Raw genomic sequence first — 21794 nt, 5'->3', positions numbered from 1 at the left:
GGCCACCATCACCCTGATACCAAAACCAGACAAAGATGTCACAAAAAAAAACTACAGGCCAATATCCCTGATGAACATAGATGCAAAAATCCTCAACAAAATACTAGCAAACAGAATCCAACAGCACATTAAAAGGATCATACACCATGATCAAGTGGGGTTTATCCCAGGGATGCAAGGATTCTTCAATATACACAAATTAATCAATGTGATACACCATATTAACAAATTGAAGAATAAAAACCATATGATCATCTCAATAGATGCAGAAAAAGCTTTTGACAAAATTCAACACCCATTTATGATAAAAACCCTCCAAAAAGTAGGCATAGAGGGAACTTACCTCAACATAATAAGGCCATATATGACAAACCCACAGCCAACATTGTTCTCAATAGTGAAAAACTGAAACCATTTCCTCTAAGATCAGGAACAAGAAAAGGTTGTCCAATCTCACCACTATTATTCAACATAGTTTTGGAAGTTTTAGCCACAGCAATCAGAGAAGAAAAAGAAATAAAAGGAATCCAAATTGGAAAAGAAGAAGTAAAGCTGTTACTGTTTGCAGATAACATGATACTATACATAGAGAATCCTAAAGATGCTACCAGAAAACTACTAGAACTAAACAATGAATATGTTAAAGTAGCAGGATACAAAATTAATGCACAGAAATCCCTTGCATTCCTATACACTAATGATGAAAAATCTGAAATTGTAATTAAGAAAACATGCCCATTTACCATTACAACAAAAAGAACAAAATACCTAGGAATAAACCTACCTAAGGAGACAAAAGACCTGTATGCAGAAAACTATAAGACACTGATGAAAGAAATTAAAGATGATACAAACAGGTGGAGAGATATACCATGTGCTTGGATTGGAAGAATCAACACTGTTAAAATGATCATACTACCCAAGGCAATCTACAGATTCAATGCAATCCCTATCAAACTACCAATGGCATTTTTCACAGAACTAGAACAAAAAAATTTACAATTTGTATGGAAACACAAAAGACCCTGAATAGCAAAAACAATCTTGAGAAAGAAGAACAGAGCTAGAGGAATCACACTCCCTGACTTCAGGCTATACTACAAAGCTACAGTAATCAAAATAGTGTGGTACTAGCACTAAAACAGACACATAGATCAGAACAGGATAGAAAACCCAGAAATAAACCCACACACTTATAGTCAAACTACGATAAAGGTGGCAAAAATATACAATGGAGAAAAGACAGTTTCTTCAGTAAGTGGTGCTGGGAAAACTGGACAGCTACATGTAAAACAATGAAATTAGAACATTCCCTCATACCATATACAAAAATAAACTCAAACTGGATTAAAGACCTAAAAGTAAGACCAAAACCATAAAACTCTTAGAGGAAAACATAGAACACTCTTTGATATAAATCACAGCAATATTTGTTTGGATCTGTCTCCTAAATTAAAGGAGATAAAAGCAAAAATAAGCAAATGGAACCTAATTAAACTTAAAAGATTTTGCACAGCAAAGGAACAACTGACAAAATGAAAAGACAACCTATTGAATGGGAGAAAATATTTGCAAATGATATGACTGATAAGCGATTAATATCCAACATATATAAATAGCTTATAGAATTCAACATCAAAAAATAAACAACCCAATTAAAAAATGAGAAGAACTCAACAGACATTTTTCCAAAGAGGACATGCAGATGGCCAATAGGCACATGAAAAGAAGCTCCACATTGCTAATTATTAGAGAAATGCATATAAAAACCACAATGAGATGTCATCTCACACCTGTCAAAATGACTATCATCAATAAGAACACAAATAAGAAATGTTGGCAAGGATGTGGAGAAAAAGGAACCCTTGTACACTGCTGGTGGGAATGTAAATTGGTGCAGCCACTGTGGAAAAGAGTATGAAGGTTCCTCAAAAGCTAAAAATAGAGCTACCATATGACCCACAATTCCACTCCTGGGTATATATCAGAAAAAACCAAAAACACTAATTCAATAAGATGCATGCACCCCAATGTTCATATCAGCAGTATTTACAATTGCCAAGATATGGAAGCAATCTAAGTGTCCACCAGCAGATGAACAGATAAAGAAAAAGTGGTACAGATATACAATGGAATACTACTCAGCCATAAAAAAGAATGAAATTTTGCCATTTTTAGCAACATAGATGGATTTGGAGGGCATCATGCTAAGTGAAATATGTCAGAAAAAGAAAGAAATACTGCATGATATCACTTATATGTGAAGTCTAAAAACTAAACTAGTGAATGTAACAAAAAAGAAGCAGACTCACAGATGTAGAGAACAAACTAGTGGTTACCAGTGGGGGTTGGATGGGAGGGGCAATATAGGGGTGCAGGAGTGGGAGGTACAAACTATTGTGTTTAAAATAGGCTCAAGAGACTTCCCTGGTGGTGCAGTGGTTAAGAATCTGCCTGCCAATGCAGGGGACATGGGTTTGAGCCCTGGTCTGGGAAGATCCCACATGCTGCAGAGCAACTAAGCCCATGTGCCACAACTACTGAGCCTGTGCTCTAGAGCCCGTGAGCCACAACTACTGAGCCCATGTGCCACAACTACTAAAGCTCGTGTGCCTAGAGCCCATGCTCCGCAACAGAGAAGCCACCACAATGAGAAGCCTGTGCATTGCAACAAAGAGTAGCCCCCGCTCACTACAACTAGAGAAAGCCCACACGCAGCAACGAAGACCCCACGCAGCCAAAAAATAAATTAATTTAAAAAAATAATAAATAAAATGGTAAATTTTTAATAAATAAATAAATAAATAAAATAGGCTCAAGGATGTATTGTACAACACAGGAAATATAGCCAATATTTTGTAATAACTATAAATGCAAAGTAACCTTTAAAAATTGTATAAATTTTTTTTTTAACATCTTTATTGAAGTATAATTGCCTTACAATGGTGTGTTAGCTTCTGCTTTATAACAAAGTGAATCAGTTATACATATACAATATGTTCCCATTTCTCTTCCCTCTTGCATCTCCCTCCCTCCCACCCTCCCCATCCCATCCCTCTAGGTGGTCACAAAGCACCGAGCTGATCTCCCTGTGCTATGCGGCTGCCTCCCACTAGTTATCTATTTTACATTTGGTAGTGTATATATGTCCATGACACTCTCTTACCCTGTCACATCTCACCCCACCCCCTCCCCATATCCTCAAGTCCATTCTCTAGTAGGTCTGTGTCTTTATTCCCGTCTTGCCACTAGGTTCTTCATGGCCTTTTTTTTTTTTTTTCCCTTAGATTCCGTATATATGTGTTAGCATACTGTATTTGTTTTTCTCTTTCTGACTTACTTCACTCTGTATGACAGACTCTAACTCCATCCACCTCATTACAAATACCTCCATTTCATTTCTTTTTATGGCTGAGTAATATTCCATTGTATATATGTGCCACATCTTCTTTATCCATTCATCTGTCGATGGACATTTAGATTGCTTCCATGTCCTGGCTATTGTAAATAGAGCTGCAATGAACATTTTGGTACATGACTCTTTTTGACCTATGGTTTTCTCAGGGTATATGCCCAGTAGGGGGATTGCTGGGTCGTATGGTAGTTCTATCTGTAGTTTTTTAAGGAACCTCCATACTGTTCTCCATAGTGGCTGTATCAATTTACATTCCCACCAACAGTGCAAGAGGGTTCCCTTTCCTCCACACCCTCTCCAGCATTTATTGTTTCTAGATTTTTTGATGATGGCCATTCTGACCGGTGTGAGATGATATCTCATTGTAGTTTTGATTTGCATTTCTCTAATGATTAATGATGTTGAGCATTCTTTCATGTGTCTGTAGGCCATCTGTATATCTTCTTTGGAGAAATGTCTATTTAGGTCTTCGGCCCATTTTTGGATTGGGTTGTTCGTTTTTTTGTTATTGAGCTGCATGAGCTGCTTGTAAATCTTGGAGATTAATCCTTTGTCAGTTGCTTCATTTGCAAATATTTTCTCCCATTCTGATGGTTGTCTTTTGGTCTTGTTTATGGTTTCCTTTGCTGTGCAAAAGCTTTTAAGTTTCATTAGGTCCCATTTGTTTATTTGTGTTCTTATTTCCATTTCTCTGGGAGCTGGGTCAAAAAGAATCTTGCTGTGATGTATGTCATAGAGTGTTCTGCCTATGTTTTCCTCTAAGAGTTTGATAGTGTCTGCCCTTACACTTAGGTCTTTAATCCATTTTGAGTTTATTTTTGTGCATGGTGTCAGGGAGTGTTCTAATTTCATACTTTTACATGTACCTGTCCAGTTTTCCCAGCACCACTTATTGAAGAGGCTGTCTTTTCTCCACTGTATATGCTTGCCTCCTTTATCAAAAATAAGGTGCCCATATGTGTGTGGGTTTATCTCTGGGCTTTCTATCCTGTTCCATTGATCTATATTTCTGTTTTTGTGCCAGTACCAAACTGTCTTGATTACTGATGCTTTGTAATATAGTCTGAAGTCAGGGAGCCTGATTCCCCCAGCTCCATTTTTCGTTCTCAAGATTGCTTTGGCTATTCGGGGTCTTTTGTGTTTCCATACAAATTGTGAAATTTTTTGTTCTAGTTCTGTGAAAAATGCCAGTGGTAGTTTGATAGGGATTGCATTGAATCTGTAGATTGCTTTGGGTAGTAGAGTCATTTTCACAATGTTGATTCTTCCAATCCAGGAACATGGTATATCTCTCCATCTATTTGTATCATCTTTAATTTCTTTCATCAGTGTCTTATAATTTTCTGCATACAGGTCTTTTGTCTCCTGAGGTAGGTTTATTCCTAGATATTTTATTCTTTTTGTTGCAATGGTAAATGGGAGTGTTTTCTTAATTTCACTTTCAGATTTTTCGTCATTAGTGTATAGAAATGCAAGAGATTTCTGTGCATTAATTTTGTATCCTGCTACTTTACCAAATTCATTGATTAGCTCTAGGAGTTTTCTGGTAGCATCTTTAGGATTCTCTATGTATAGTATCATGTCATCTGCAAATAGTGACAGCTTTACTTCTTCTTTTCCGATTTGGATTCCTTTTATTTCTTTGTCTTCTCTGATTGCTGTGGCTAACACTTCCAAAACTATGTTGAATAATAGTGGTGAGAGTGGGCAACCTTGTCTTGTTCCTGATCTTAGTGGAAATGGTTTCAGTTTTTCACCATTGAGGACAATGTTGGCTGTGGGTTTGTCATATATGGCCTTTATTATGTTGAGGAAAGTTCCCTCTATGCCTACTTTCTGCAGGGCTTTTATCATAAATGGGTGTTGAATTTTGTCAAAAGCTTTCTCTGCAGCTATTGAGATGATCATATGGTTTTTCTCCTTCAATTTGTTAATATGATGTATCACATTGATTAACACAGGAAATATAGCCAATATTTTGTAATAACTATAAATGCAAAGTAACCTTTAAAAATCGTATAAATTTTTTTAATAAAATAAAAATAAATTCACTGAAAACCAGAATTTCATATTAACACAATGGTGCTTTGCCCTATTCTCCTTTCTTAAAATCTTGTATTTCAAGAAACAACACTATCTTTACATGACAATGGGCTTGTCACTTAAATTAAGGACCTTTTCCTGAACTGCCTCTGATTATTCTCTGGTTACCTCTCACCTTCCACAGTCCCAAACCATCCTATTGGGATAATGGTCTTAGCAGCCTCATTTGCCCAGAGAAGCCCTTTACTTCACCTTCCAAATTTACTCATACTCACCTTTCTTAATTTTCTTTTCTCCTCCTCTTTCACACCCTGCTACCTTCACTCAAGGACACCTGAAAGAAAAAAAAAAAAGAAAGAGTTCAGCTTAAAATGTACATTGAGATCTCATCCATATTCTGTACCAATTTCCAGACCATAAAACTCCTTATTGGCAGAGAAACTGTTCTGTGATAATGCCTAAAATAGTCCCTTTTACCTTGTGCTTAAAATAAAACACACCTTGATCGTACTCTGTAAAGCAGCAGCATGCAACAACAGAAGACAAAGAGGCCAAAAGAGGGGTCTCTTTTCTCTTCTCCTTTTGTTAATGAACACAAAGATTCTTTTCACTGCAAACACCTAAGAGAGAAGACCAGCTTAGGGCTTTGGTAAGGTTGGCATCTGGAAAGTGAGGGGACTGAGGGAGCGCTGATCAGCCTTCTTATTATTCAGAGTATGCCAGAATGTGGAGCCGACTACAACTGACGCCCAGCTCACGTCGTTGATGGCAAAGATGACTTCTCGTCCACAGAGTCACAATTCCAGGCTATGGTCTTCCAGTGTGGCTAACAGACACCCCAGCAATGCCTGCACCTCAGGGCCATCACTCCTCACTATCCTCCTCCTGCCCCCACCGTGGCTGCCCGTTACCACTTGCACAGGGTAGACACTGAGTAAGGAATCGTTGAATATGCCCGAACAAGGCTGACTTCACCCATTCACTCAGTTTGCAAAGTCCACTCCCCTGACTCTGATGATGACCAATTTCCATTTACCCTCTGGTGTCTGCGTTTGGGCAGCAGGCAACTCCTGGCTGTGCAGCCTCAAATTAGCACGCTCACTACACCACATGACTCAGCAGCAAACAACTTGCCCATCTGAAACTAATTAATCTTCCCCCATCCCTGTGAGGGAAGCAGGTGTGCTCACCTGCAGGTTATAAGGAGGAAATTGGGGATGAGGAGGTTAGGAGCTGCGCCGCGGGTTATTAAGGGTGTCTGCCGGGGATGAAGTCATTCCGTAGTCATCCCCGTTCAGTCTGCACCCGCTCCGGATCCAGGCCTTTTCCCCGTGCTTTGACCACCTTATCATCCTCTGGGCTTTTGTGAAGGCGCAGACAGAGTCCAGCAGATACATGCATTTCAAAAGGATAAAAGGTATTATGATTTGCCCCTGCTAAATGCTTTAGATGTCTCTCCCACGATAACTCATACCAGAAGTCCTCTCTCTGACCTTTTCCAGTAAAGGTATCTTGTTAGGCAGAACTGATACTGTCTCCTGGAAAGAGGGCTCAGAATAATACAGCTTCATCCTTTTCCTGGGAAAGGCCTGGTGAGGTTCACTCTCGCAGCTTCAGAGGCACAAGCCAGCACCCAGGCAGCCCTGGAGTTCAGGGTTATTGGCTGCCCAGGCCTGTGAACTGCCCAGAGCACAGTGATGGCACAGCCGCCTCCACACACTTCATCCGGGCCCTCTCGGCTCTGCAGCGTGCTTTGCGTCTCTGATTGGTTCCCCAGGGCAGGTACACAGCCTACACTGCAACTTTCTCTACCGTAGGCCTTTCTGACTTTGCCAAAGAGAACCAGGATTGGCTACTTCCAAGGGAGAAGTGCGCTTCAACCACCAAAACTACGTCCTTTTTCCTTTGCTGGTCCTGCTTTCTCCTCCCACCTCCAGATGAGGACCTGCCCCAAGTTTCAAGCTTTTATGTTATTACTATTTACTTTCCTATAGTGTTATTACTCTTACTTTCCTTAGGGACCACATTTATGCTCACACATTCCACTCCCACTCCTTGTTGATTTCTAAATCACCAGACCAGATCTGATGAGGCTGGACTATAAACTATAATTTTCTGCCATTTTTAAATAGCATGAATTGGAGTAGATGACTTACTATTTCATTTAGGGAATGACTAGTCCTGAAAGACATTAAAACATTCTCTAATGCCTCAGTAATTAAAACAGTATACTAGTAACATTTGAGTAGACAGACAAATGGAACAGTAGAAAGTCTGGAAATAGACTCAAATACACATGGGAATTTGTTATATGGTAAAGGTGGCATCTCAAACCAGTAAGGTAAGAATACACTTTAAGAAGCTGAGTTGGGACAACTGGGTAGCCAGGAAAAAAATAAGGTTGGTACACACCTCATACTGTACACATAGAAAACAAAGCCATAAAAGTTCCAGAAAAGAAAATGTGAACACAGAATAGTATTGGATAATCTTAAGGAATTATTGGTATAATAATGTTATAGAAGTTATGTTCTAAAAAATTCTTACATGTTATTGATATATATTGATATACTTATAAAGAAAATATAATGTCTGGGGTTTGCTTTAAATATTCTCAAAATGGATGGGAGGATAAGATAAAACAAGATTGGCAAAATACCCCTAATTGTTGAAGCAAGATGACGTGTAGTTGGGGTTTATTATACTATTTTCTCTAATTTGTGTACGCTTAAAATTTTCTGTAATAAAATGGGTTCTTAAAAATACAAGAAAATTTCCCTGTGCCACAACTACTGAGCCTGTGCTCTAGAGCCCGTAAGCCACAGCTACTGAAGCCCGCACGCCTAGAGCCCGTGCTCCGCAACTAGAGAAGCCACTGCAATGAGAAGCCCATGCACCGCAATGAAGAGTAGCCCCCGCTCGCCACAACTAGAGAAAGCCCGCGTGCAGCAACAAAGACCCAACGCAGCCAAAAATGAAATTAAGTAATTAAAAAAAAAACCAAGGTCCTACTGTATAGCACAGGGAACTATATTCAATATCCTGTGATAAACCCATAATGGAAAAGAACATGAAAAAGAATGTATACATATGTATAACTGAATCACTTTGCTGTACAGCAGAAATTAACACAACATTGTAAATCAACTATACTTCAACAAAATAAATTTTTTAAAAAAAGAAAAAAAAAATACAAGAAAATATGAGTGACTTCCTGGGAGTGGGGAAAGGCCATTCTGACTATGATTAAAAACCCAGAAAGTATAAAATTAAAGTTTGATTAATTCAATTACATCAAACAACAATAACTTCTGTATGCCAAAAAAAAAAATTATAAGCAAAGTAAAAAAAACCAAATAACCTGGGGGAAATATTTTCAACTCATGTCACAGACAAAACAATGGATAATCTCGCTAATATGGAAAGAGCTACTAAAAATCGGTAAGAAAATTATCAGTAACCCAACAGAAAAAGTAGCAAAGAACATTAATAGACATTTCATAGAAAAATGAACAAAATGGCCTTTAAACAACATGAGAAAAGTTGAGCATCTTTTCAAATAGGAGAAATGTAAATTAAAAGTACACTTCATAAATTCCAGATTTTGACTAGTCTGATAGATAAAAATGTTTTCTAATACTCTTTTGAGGAGGTCATGGGAAATCAGTCATTTTCATATATTGCTGGTGGGAATGTGACTCCAAAGGGCAATTTGGTAACATTATTAAAATTTCAAATGTATTTACCCTTGACCCAAAATCTCACTTCTGGGAATTTTTTCTACAGATGGTCTGCTTTCATGCAAAATAATATATTGCCATGACAGTCACTGCAGCACTGTTTACAATAGCAAATGATTGGAAAAAACCCAAGTGTCCATCAAAAGACTATGTGTGTGGGGGTGTGTGTGTGTGTACACATATATATATATATATATATATATACACACCTACGTATACACAACGGAATCTGATGCAGCCATTAAAAAAACGGAATTTCCCTGGCGGTCCAGTGGGTAAGACCCCACATGTCCACTGCAGGGGGCATGGGTTCGATCCCTGGTCGGGGAACTAAGATCCCGCCTGCTGTGTGGCAAGGCCAAAAAAAAAAAAATGAGGATGCTTCCTATATTCTGCTGTGAAAAAAGTCCTAGGATATATATATATATATATATATATATATATATATATATATATATGTATATATATGTATATATATATATATAATATACATATTTATATTATGTATGTTATAATATAAATGGAGATAGCTATAAATATATGAATATCATGTCTTTTTTTGTGTTAAGGAAGGAAAAAAATACTATATGTATTTACTTATATGCATAAATACACTCAGGAACAGTGTACAGGAAACTAATAAAAGTGATGACCTGTAGGTGGAGGGACAGGGGTAAATAATACACTATAAGGGGACAGAAGTGGGAAGGAGACTTCTCAGAATATACCTCATTTCATTGTTTTGATTTTTGATCCGTATGAATGCATAACTTACTCAAAAGTTAAAAGAGCTCGATTGGCTCTATAGTTTATGGTTAAGCACCTACTATATAGCTAAAGCTCAACAGTTCTCTCTAAATGGACCAGGGGCTTGGAAAAATCCAAAGAGTAGATGATATAAAATAGCATTTTTATTTGGCTTTGAAATGTATCATTTGGTGGTAGGGATGGGAGTCCCAGACAATTCACCATCCTAATTACATTTTGCAAATTCCATTGGTAGAGCCCCCGAGAGCTTAGTAAGAACATAGTCACAGCTGTCTGCAACACAACAGTGGATTAAGAATGCAGGTAAGGAAGATAACCTGTAGGATAGGGGTATTCCATCCATCTGAGTATACTGTGATTGTTGACTATTAGTAACACATCCCTCATGGCAGGCCAATAGGTGCTAATTTTTTCATCTCTAAGGTCAAGACCCCAGATTCCACATTTAGAAGGATTTCTCTAAACTGTATGTAGAAGATAATTCGTTACCCATTTTTAAGATGAAAAGCAAAAGGCACAAGTGCCATGAAAAGTGTCTGACCCACACAAAATAAACTATTACATTAACGTGATATATATAATTTGACACACATACGCAAAAAAGCTTTTATACACTCATTAGCCCACACTGTTTTACTCCCCCTAAATGAGCAATTTCCTGTAGGCTCTTTGAAATATGACAAGCAGCTCATGTCCCAGGACTCCATTTGAGGTTCTGAAATCCCGATTTCAAGCTTTTGAGTAGACAAGAGGAAGTGGCCTGGGAAGCCTTTCTTTTTGCCCCTAGCATGCAGGCTTCATAGGTAAGAGCTATAACCCACTCCCACAGGAAAGGATGCAATGGTTCCTTGTGCACATAGAGTAAGGGGGGAAATTGCTATTTAGCTGAGTGACGAGCTGAATATTTTGCCACACGTGGGCTATTTCTCAGCACTTCAGTTTCCTTACATGTTGAATCAAGTGCCAAGAGTTAGTGCTAACATTGGGCAAGTCATTTAACCTCCCTGTGCCTCAGTTTCCTCATTGTAAAAGGAGAGAATAAACAATAACGACCTCAAGGGAGTGAGTTAATATGTCACAATCACTTAGAATAATGTCTGAAGACAGCACACGTTCAATCAGTATTAGCTACCCACATGTAACATCTTAGAGTTGAGTATGTTGAAAACTCTGTCTTTGGAGTCAGACTTCCAGGGCTGCCTGAGAAGTTACAGAATACATCTTCTGTCACCATTTCCCTCAGAGGAATTAGCTCTGGTACAAATGGAAATTATTTACTTTCATAACTTCAACTTTACTAGTGTTGAGTGATTTACACAATCCTGTAGCTATGAGGTCCCAGAACTGCATTCCCTTCTTTGGCAAATGTGTACGTCTTCCTTCAAAGGCAGTATTCGTTCATCACGTCCGAGAAATGACTGCAGGCGAGGGTTAGGCAGAGAATGTCAATCCCTTTCCCCACCCTCTGTCTGTTCCAGGCCTGAAACACAGGGAGCAGAGGAAGGCGCTGCACACAGACAAGGGGAGAACCCACCAGCCCACGGCTTCCCCGGGGAGTTTAGAAGAGACCCCAGGTGGGGCCGGTTTACAAATGGGAGAACAGAGATGCAGTTGGACTCCGGCATCTGGCACCTCCAAGCTTCTCTTTTCCATCACAAGGGGAAGTTAAATTGTCATGATTTGGAAGCAAATAGGAGAAAAGAATGTTTTTAATCAGTCGTTTAAACGTGTGCTTGTCTCTCCCCTAGGGTGTCTCTTCTTAACATCACGCAAGCAGGACAGGACAGGAGATGGGAATGCTGCAGCCAGGAGGACCCCATCCAGATCGTTACAAACAGTTCCCCCAGATCATTTGATCTTAGGGAAGAAAAGGGAATCAAACCCTGTGCCCCTGACGGGAAATGACAGGATGAACATTTTCCTGGCTAAAAGTTTGAAATATAAACCTTTGCCACACACAAAATTTTCACCCATTATTTCTTTCCTTATACTTTCCTCATTTAAAATGTACAATTTCATAGAATAATCCAATTTATACACACTAAATGCATGAAACCCATTTTTTCAGCTATTCAGTCAGTATTTATGGAGCACCTAACACGTGCCAGGCATCGCTTCGTTCACTGCCAAGGCTTCAGTCCCTAAAACAAAGTTGCTGCTCTCAGAGTTCTGACTTCCCAATGCTTTGCTAATGGTTTCCTGCATGAGCCCTCACAAAGAACACCTTCCTTTTTTAAGATAACATTTTTTGAGGGTTTATGCGTGTCAGGCACTGAACACCATTAATTCATTTAATTCTCACAGCACCCCTGTGAGGTGGTACGATTTCTATCCCCTCTTTACAGATGAAGAATTTGAAATTTAAAGACAGGATAAGTAACTTACCCAAGGCTACAAAGCTAGTAAATCAAATCACAGATAGGATTAAAATGTAGGTCCAGTTCCAAACTCCTCCATCTTAATCCCTACACTAAACTACCTTCAACACTTCTTAAATATAGTTGGCTATGATGGACATATTTGGTTTAGAGTGGTCTCTTCTGCGTTTTCTTTGTTTGGTTTGCTGTGATTCTCGTCTTCTGTACAATGCCTTTCTAGCATCTACAAAATGATCATTTAAAAGCAATTGTATCAAGTCATGGGACCATGGCAGAGCAGGCTAAAAAATGACAGCCATTTGTACATAAATATTTAAATAGGGGCTTCCCTGGTGGCGCAGTGGTTGAGAATCCGTCTGCCAGTGCAGGGGACACGGGTTCGAGCCCTGGTCTGGGAGGATCCCACATGCCGCGGAGCAGCTGGGCCCGTGAGCCACAACTACTGAGCCTGCGCGTCTGGAGCCTGTGCTCCGCAACGAGAGAGGCCGCGATAGTGAGAGGCCCGCGCACCGTGATGGGGAGTGGCTCCCGCTCCCCGCAACTGGAGAAGTCCCTTGCATAGAAACGAAGACCCAACACAGCCAAGGATAAAAATATAAATAAATTAATTAATTAAAAAAAAATTTAAATATATGCACTACACTCCATTTAGTGCATTATTCAAATTGTGGGCTTACATTAAAAAGGTTTCCAGAACTTACCAGCTGCTTCCTTTTGTGATCTCAATAATTCTCATCCAAACAGGACTCAAAGGACCCATTGTCCAAATCGGCTTCCTTATATTTACACCTGTCACTGATGTCATTTGCTTTCTTTTCTGCCAACCCCAAACTGACTAGGGAGGAGGATCAATTTGAATTCTTTCTAACTGCTTCCTTTCCCTTTCCCCAAACCTTGCTTTTTTTCCCTAAAACCCCCTAAAGCCAAAACCATAGTTCGGTGAAGTGAGTGTGATTAAGCAAATTATGAACCAGCTCAGGGAGTTGCTCTAATTGCTCTAATCAGGGATACTTTCCTGGCTCTGCTGGCAGGAGGCCTGGCCAGCCTAGAACACCCCCTCCCTGTCGGTGGGCAGTGTATCAGCAGATGGCAATCACTGCTGCTATTTTTTCAGGTAATGTGAGATTAGAGTCTGAAGCCCCAATCTTGAACAATTATTCTCCTCAATGATTTCTTTATTCATTCCACTGATAAACCGTGCCTTTAATCCCTGAATGCCCCAGCAGCAACCATTCATCAGATGTTAGATTCTTCAATGGGAAGAAGAAGGTGTGCACATAGGCAGGGGTCTGTTTCCCTCTCTCATCATATTCAAGCCCCCTGAAGGCAGAGTAGTCTTTTGTCTCCAGCAACTGGAGACTGGTACAGAGCAGGGGCCCAAATGTTTGCTGAGTATTGTGGGATGAAGAAAGGAGATATAAAAGTACAGTCACATTTTCTTTTCAAGAGCACTTGATGGGACAATGGATTTAATAATAAAATACTTGCAAAAGGGATATGCATATCACATACAACACTTAAAGGAGGATGTTTTCCTTAAAGAACTAAAAATAGAGCTACCACATAATCCAGCAATCCCACTCCTGGGCATATAACTGGAAAAGACAAAAACTCTAATTTGAAAAGGTACATGCACCCAATGTTCATAGCAATACTATTTACAATAGCCAAGACATGGAAGCAACCTAAGTGTCTGTTGACAGACGAATGTATAAAGAAGAGGTGGGAGATATACACAATGGAATATTACTCAGCCCTAAAAAAGAATGAAATAGTGCTATTTGCAGCAACATGGATGGACCTAGAGCTCATCGTACTAAGTAAGCCAGAAAGAAAAAAAGACAATTATCATATGATATGATTTATACGTGGAATCTAAAAAAAAAGGATACAAATTAAGTGAATTATAGAACAGAAACAGACTGACAGACATAGAAAACAAACAGCGTTGTCAAAGGGAAAAGGGGCGGGAGAGATAAATTGGGTATTTGGGATTAACAGATACTGTGTAAAATAGATAAACAACAAGGACCTACCATATAGCACAAGGGACTATATTCAATATCTTGTAATAACCTATAATGGAAAAGAATCGGAAAAAGAACATATATATATATGTATATATATAAAACGTTGAGAAGACATGGCTAGTTCTTAGTACATATTTTACAGCAAAGATTAGCTAATTTCTCACCATTATCTCAAAATAGTTAAAGGCTGCCAGTCTGTATAAGAAAGAGAGGTTGAAGTACAGAAGAGTATCAAACAGACATCAAATCAGGAGCTTCTGTTGGGAAAACAGCAGCAGCAGCAATAATCAATACTCTAACAAGCTTGATGTGGTTATGAAATCCTTCAAGGAAAATTCCAGAACCTTAGGAGCTTAATACCTTACTGAGGCCTACGAGGTGGTTGTACATTAAAATATTGCCAGCCCTGCTTAGGCTTTTACTTAACTCTGTGTACCTTTTGGCAATGGTAGTTCATGAAGGAGAGTTGAGAGCGCACTGTCACTAGAATTCCTCTGGGCCTGGGCTCACTGGGTCCTGCAGGACATCCAAGAAAACTTGCCAACGTCCTGCAGCTGCCGTACAGCCACAGCATGTAGTCCCTGGATTTGGCTTCCTTTTGTGTGGGTGATTATGTCGAGCGCTGCATTAGAAATGTCATGTTCAGCGTCATCCATCCAAATTTACCTCTGGCGTTTTTTTCTAGCTAAGTAGTAATAAACTTTTAAATTGGAAAATGCATACACACACACACACACACACACACACACACATATATATATGTATATATATACCTCTTTTTCATTTAATAAGCATTCTTGAACATCTACTATGTACTATACGAGGAACTAGAAATAAAAATTTAAGTAAGACGTGGTCCATGCCCTACAGTTTGAATACAGTGATGAAGGCAGTCCGTGTACAAATGGCAAATACGTGAAAGTTGCTCTAGATACACTGGATTGTGGAGTGTTACTGACTCTGCTCCATTTACTTTTCTAAAATGCTAGTGACTCCTGTAGCTCGTAGTAGGTAGGGAAGGGTATTATTTATGCTGAAATCAGGTAGGGAGGCGCCTAGAAATAAGCAAATCTGCAAAGAACAAATTTACACACATTTAGTTTGGCTAGATAGAAGAAAGGTCTCAAGAAAAAAATATTTTTCTTAAAAAAGAGAAAGAAGCATGCTGGCTGAGACTTTCCACAGATAACAATCAGCAGAATAGATGCATGGGGGTAGACACACTTAGATCTGTAGCGCTGGCCAGGATTGTGTTGAGGCTCTGTATCCTGAACTAGGGATTGGGTAGTCTGGTACACTGGTGATTTTCAGCAAATTTCATAGCTCCCATGTCCCCATTCTTGGTTCAGAAATTTCACCCTTCCAACAAACTTCAATTCTTCCAGAAGCAGAAGGTACACTAGACACGTCAAGCTTGGAGTGGGGAAAATCAAGTTTTACTGATTACCAGCTTACTCATTGCAAATTAAACCTCCAGGGTAGTGTACCCAGCATGCCCCTGCCACCCAAAGGAGAGTCTATCACAACAGGTTCACCTTATTCTCCTGAAGGTTCACCTTATTTTAGATATCTTTTAAAAAATGGTATATTTCTGTATGATTTAAAATAAATTTTCACTTACATGAAGTATTTGCCTTCCCCTTACTGAGGCACTAAGAGCACTGACTCTTACAATGGACATAATACAAGAACCTATTTCCTATTTCGACTAGGAGAAAGTTGGAAGCAAATTCATGTGGACTGCTAAAATGTGTCATCAGCTGAAGCCAGCAAAGGGTCTTCTGCTATTTCAGACTGAAGCAGCCTTCTCAGGGAAACCTGGTGAAATTCTGATAGTCTGGGTGGCATCCTCACTTACTGGGACTTTCTCCCTGTCCATTGTGAGCATCCACAGAGTTTTTTGGTGCTTTTTTTGTTTATTTGTTTGTTTTTCATGATATCACTTATATGTGGAATCTAAAAGAATGATACAGATGAACTTATCTACAAAACAGAAGCAGACTCACAGACATAGAAAACAAACTTACGGTTACCAAAGAGGAAAGGGGTCGGGGAGGGATAAATTAGGAGTTTGGGATTAACATATACATACGACTTATATAAGATAAATAACCAACAAGGACCTACTGCATAGCACAGGGAACTATAGTAACATCCACAGAGTTTGTACAAGGCTACAGTGAGGATTGACTACCAGACTCATTACAACTGATCCAAGAACTGAGTTCTGCCTTTAGTTCATTTTCAAGAGAATAACTCACCCAAACAACTTATTTACCCTGCTTCTAAGGTCTCCCACATCCATGTTATAACCTTAGAATTTCAATCTTTCTTTGGGAAAATGCCAGAAATTCAAGTATCTATCTGATAATTAAACAACCAACCACCACTGCAGCACAACCAAAACGGGAGGTTCTTGGGAAATATCAGAGATCAAAATTCTATTAAATCCATATGAAGTACCTGCTGTGTGGTCAGCACTGTGATGACCACTGCAGAGTTGTATTGGAGTTACACTTTAAATATATGAAAAATCTTTGACCTAAAGAGCTAGTGAGACTAGATATCACACATGAAATGACTGCAGTGAGTACAGGGCAGAGTAGGATTAATAATTAAAACAAGTGCTTTAGGGTACAGTAAGTGATAATAGAGTGCATTCACATACACTAGTTCTCGTGATTCTTACGACCACATGGTGAGGTAGGCAAGGGAGATACTCTATTATTAACCTCACTTTACAGATGAGGAAACTGTGAGGTCAAAGGCAGCCAAGGGCACCTTGCAAATAAGTGGCAGAATTTGAGGACAGTAGTACTAGCGTTGTTTCCCTGTTCTGTAATCTTGCTGCCACATCACGCTGCCTCCTTGCTAAGTACCATGGAAGATGAAGAGGGAGCATGAAAGGATGTGAAAGGTGAGCTGTAAAGGGTACTGGTAGGCAACAAAAAGGATATGGGGTCTTCATGGGGAAAGGAAGAGACAGAAATGGGCCAAGAGCATGACCATGGGCTTGGAGGCAGAGAACTGGGAGGGAATGACTTCCAGAAGTGGGATGTGTGTTAGAAGGAAGTGGGAAATAGGGTGTGACAGGAAAATTAAATAATCATGGAACTTGCAGACAAAGTCAGGAGTTGAGTTTTGATCTTTCAAGCAATGAGACTAGTTTTTGCCAGGAGACTGACACGATCAATAAGAAAGGTGATATGGTATTCCAGTAGCAGGAGGGTTAGAGGGGTGGGGGTGGGGCAAAGAGTCTGAGTTTCTGGAAGCCAGGAGCGCCTGGCATAGTTCTGAAATGTCAAGGTGGGTATGCTTTACAGAATTCATCACCCAATTCATTTGCACATCACTTGAACAACAGCAAAGCTTTTAAAAATACTCTGGTTACAAGAACAGGGCATATAAAAGAAGGATAATTAGTGCTTACAAATTTATGATGGATTAAGCCATTTTAGGTTGGTTGACTTAAAACTGTAAAATATGCTGTCTCCAGGATTCAGCGTTGACAAAGGTAAAATCACCTGCATTTTCAGGCTTTGGTTTGACTTCCTGACAACCAGCCAGCTTGCTATCAGGCTGAACTGATAACAAGCTGTTGGAGTTCCAACAGATGAAGGGGATTTGAGTGGGGTGGGAGGTATTCTGGATCCCTCAACCACACTCATAGGTCTGATTTTATAACACTGCTTGTATTAGGATATTTCACAAAATTTCCTTTGGGTAAAGAGTTCCATAGCTTAAAACATCTGAAAAGCCACTGATCTAGTCCAATCCTAGCCACAGACATACGAGGAAGCAGGACAGAAAGGTACAGGGCCTGGTCCACAGTCACAGGGCAAGTGAGGCCACTTGAGAGGCATTTACAACTACTTTAAATTGGGAACTAAAAAGGCTTTTGTACAGCAAGGGAAACAATCAACAAAATGAAAAGGCAACCTATGGAATAGGAGAAAATATTTGCAAACGAATATCTGATAAGGGATATCTAAAATATATAAGGAACATATACAACTCAATAGCAAAAAAACAAAATAATCCAATTTAAAAATGGACAAAGTGGGGGCTTCCCTGGTGGCGCAGTGGTTAAGAATCTGCCTGCCAACGCAGGGGACACGGGTTTGATCCCTGGCCCAGGAAGATCCCACATGCCGCGGAGCAACTGGGCCCATGCACCACAACTACTGAGCCTGCGCTCTAGAGCCCGTGAGCCACAACTACTGAAGTCTGTGTGCCTAGAGCCCATGCTCCGCAACAGGAGAAGCCACTGCAATGAGAAGCCCGCCCACCACAACGAGAAGTGGCCCCCGCTCACCGCAACTAGAGAAAGCCCGCGCGCAGCAACAAAGACCCAACACAGCCAATAAATAAATAGATAGATAGATAGATAAAATGGACAAAGGACCCAAATAGACATTTTTCCAAAGAAGACATACAAATGGCCAACAGGTACATGAAAAGATGCTAAGTAACACTAATCATCAGGGAAATGCAAATCGAAACTACAATGAGATATCGCCTCACACCTGTTAGAATGGCTATCAATCAAAAAGACAAGAGATAAAAAGTGTCGGTGAGGATGTGAAGAAAAAGGAACCCTGTCCACTGTTGGTGGGAACGTAAACTGGTGCAACTACTATGGAAAACAGTATGGAGGTTCCTCAAAAAGTAACAATAGAACTCCCATATGATGCAGCAATCTTACTTCTGGGTATATATTCAAAGGAAATAAAATCAGTATCCCTAAGACATGTCTGCACCCCAATGTTTACTGCAGCATTATTCACAATAGTCAAGATATGAAAACAATCTAAGTGTCCGTCAACAGATGAATGAATTCTTTCTAAATGTGGTATATGTTTTCTTGGTACATGTGTGAGGAATATTATTCAGACATAAAAAAAAAGAAGAAAATCCTGCCATTTGTGACAACATGGATGAAGCTGTTATGCTAAGTGAAATGAGCCAGACAAAGAAAGACAAATAGTGTATTACTGTCACTTAAAAGTGGAATCTAAAAAAAGTCAAAATCATAAACCAGAGAATAGAATGGTGGTTGCCAGGGGCTGGGGGTGGAAGCAATGGGAGGTGCTGGTCAAAGGACACAAACTTTTAGTTATAAGATGAATAAGCTCTGGGGATCTAATGGTCAGCATGGTGACTATAGTTAATAATACTGTATTGCATACTTGACATTATCTAAGAAAGCAAATTTTAAGTGTTTTCACCATAAAAAAAAAAAAGGTAACTATGTGAGGTAATGAAGGCGTTAATTAACTTAATTGTGGTAATCATTTCACATTGTATACGCATATCAAATCACATGCTATACACCTTAACACAATTTTGTCAATTTGATGCACAATTTTGTCAATTTGATACACAATTTTGTCAATTTTACCTCAATAAAGCTCGGAGTGGCTGGTGGAGGGATTGGGCAACTGCGAGCTCAGAAAACAAAAATCATTTAACATCCATTGAAGGCCAGGATCCCTCCAGGCCCTTTACTGTGCCTGTGGCCTAAGCCGACTCCTTAAGCCAATGCCCTAAGTCGACCGGCAGAGGTGGCAGGAAATGTGATGCAGCCCCTTCACATGCTCAGCCGGGCTGGGCCTCAGAACAGCGGGAGTGGTGCCCACTTGAGCTTGTTTCCATGTTAAGCCTCCTGCCAACAAATACAACTTAGGGAGCTTCTAATAAGGGGAGGGTGTGGTAAATGCTTTCCTCTGACTCATTCATATTTCAACACTTGCTTATTTCTTTTTTTTCCTCATTATAGTCTTTTTGGAGACTAAGGCAAAACAAAACAAAACCCCACCTTACGAAAAGAAATGTGTGTGCCCTGGGGAAGATAAAGGAGTACTGCAGGTTTGAGATTCTCGCTGTTACCAAAGAATTATGACCCAGAAGCAGGGAATCATTAAATCTGTTGGTTTCACTCGTATAACAGCATATAACCTTGTACCTGCTCCTGCATCACCCGCTGAATCACAAGTTTAGGGAGAAAAGCCCAGCAGAGCCCCTAGTAAATCTGTCTTTTGGTATTCTAATCATAAAAAAGTATTCCCCTCACTTTTTCACACAGGGCCTACTGTCACCTTAACCGTGTTTATCGAGACAGAGAAAGTGTCTTTGCCAAAGCTAGACATTTCTCTTCTTTGACAGCAAACACTGATTAAATCTACCCAGAGAGGGCTTCCCTGGTGGCACAGTGGTTAGGAATCCACCTGCCAATGCAGGGGACACAGGTTCGAGCCCTGGTCCGGGAAGATCCCACATGCCGCGGAGCAACTGGGCCCGTGAGCCACAGCTACTGAGCCTGCGCGTCTGGAGCCTGTGCTCCGCAACAAGAGAGGCCGCGATAGTGAGAGGCCCGCGCACCGTGATGAAGAGTGGCCCCCGCTTGCCGCAACTGGAGAAAGCCCTCGCACAGAAACGAAGACCCAACACAGCCAAAAATAAATAAATAAATAACTTAAAAAAAAAAATCTACCCAGAGAAAAGTTAGGCAGACCAGAACCCACCTTCTTGCCAGTTACTAAGGGACAGACTTTCAATTCTGGTATTTCCTTTCCTCATTGTCAAGAAAAATAAACAAAAGTAATAGAATGTTACGGAAAATTTCTACTGAAGATACAGCTGTTTCCATTTTAACTTAGGTTGAAAGATTCCTTACCAGTTTTGTGAGTTATCTCATCTAACTAAAAAAAATCTCCTAAACGAACTAGGCTACTGACTGTAAATTTAGGAAAACTGGAGTGAATACAGATGATATACAAACCAACAGTGCAAGCTGAGCTCTCCCCTGGCAGGACTGGACGTGACCATTTCAGGATGAAGGATTCTGAGGGGATTGTGACTTTGCTTGCAATGACATGAGTGGCAAGAGACATTTCCAAAAGGGACTGTAAGTTACGAATTAATGACAACTCTCTGTGAACTAACTCGTCCATATTCAGAATGCCCAGTTTACAAAATAACAAATCAAAATGACCTTTCCAGCACTCACCAACACTGCAAACAGAAATATATCTCAGTTAGAAATCTGGGGGAAAAAGTTACGTCTGTGGTCTATGTGCTGATCTGAGCAACAGAGCCTGTTTTTTAATCACCCCTGTCAGAAATATAAAATCTCCTTAAAATAGGTTACCCAGCTCTCTGTGCTTCACGAGCAATTCACCAACACGAAAGCTCCCGATTTTACAACAGCACTGGCACTGTCAGCTAGCTGCTGGGTTACTGAGATGGCTGGACTTGGTTTGAGCGGTAAAATATCTCATGTTGCCTTTGAAAGTCATCTGCATGATTGCAGAGCTTTCTAATCCCCATAGAAGACCCGTAACTATGTCAAGAGAAATTGAGGCTCTCTGATCCCGTGTCTGGTAACTGGATGCACAAACTTCCCTTTTGATTATTCCTG

At 40.0% G+C, this 21794-nt stretch overlaps 1 protein-coding gene and 1 long non-coding RNA gene across 9 annotated transcripts in view; one reads left to right on the top strand and one right to left on the bottom strand.

Moving 5' to 3' along the window:
- LOC309662422 overlaps nt 1-12483 on the top strand; it is a 140867-nt gene extending 128384 nt beyond the window's left edge. For 2 of the 5 annotated variants that reach the window (XR_014264646.1, XR_014264648.1), the window contains one exon: nt 6172-8338. This is a non-coding gene — a long non-coding RNA (uncharacterized lncRNA). Of the gene's footprint in view, nt 1-6171; nt 8339-11444 lie in introns of those variants that run through there. The other 3 variants (XR_014264645.1, XR_014264644.1, XR_014264647.1) reach the window with 3 other exon arrangements.
- LYPD6B (LY6/PLAUR domain containing 6B) overlaps nt 1-21794 on the bottom strand; it is a 234396-nt gene that overhangs the window by 30079 nt on the left and 182523 nt on the right. For 2 of the 4 annotated variants that reach the window (XM_082465222.1, XM_082465221.1), the window contains exons 2-3: nt 14811-14996; nt 5734-5792 (exon numbers count right to left, since the gene is read on the bottom strand). The gene's annotated coding sequence lies outside the window, so the exon portion shown is untranslated. The remainder of the gene's footprint in view (nt 1-5733; nt 5793-14810; nt 14997-21794) is intronic. The other 2 variants (XM_082465223.1, XM_082465220.1) reach the window with 1 other exon arrangement.

The sequence above is a fragment of the Balaenoptera physalus genome (genome assembly GCF_965194825.1).
Source record: "Balaenoptera physalus genome assembly, chromosome: 6".
In the NCBI taxonomy this organism is placed as follows: domain Eukaryota; kingdom Metazoa; phylum Chordata; class Mammalia; order Artiodactyla; family Balaenopteridae; genus Balaenoptera; species Balaenoptera physalus.
Note: the sequence above shows the minus strand (reverse complement) of the source record. Positions and strands in the feature narration are given on the sequence as shown.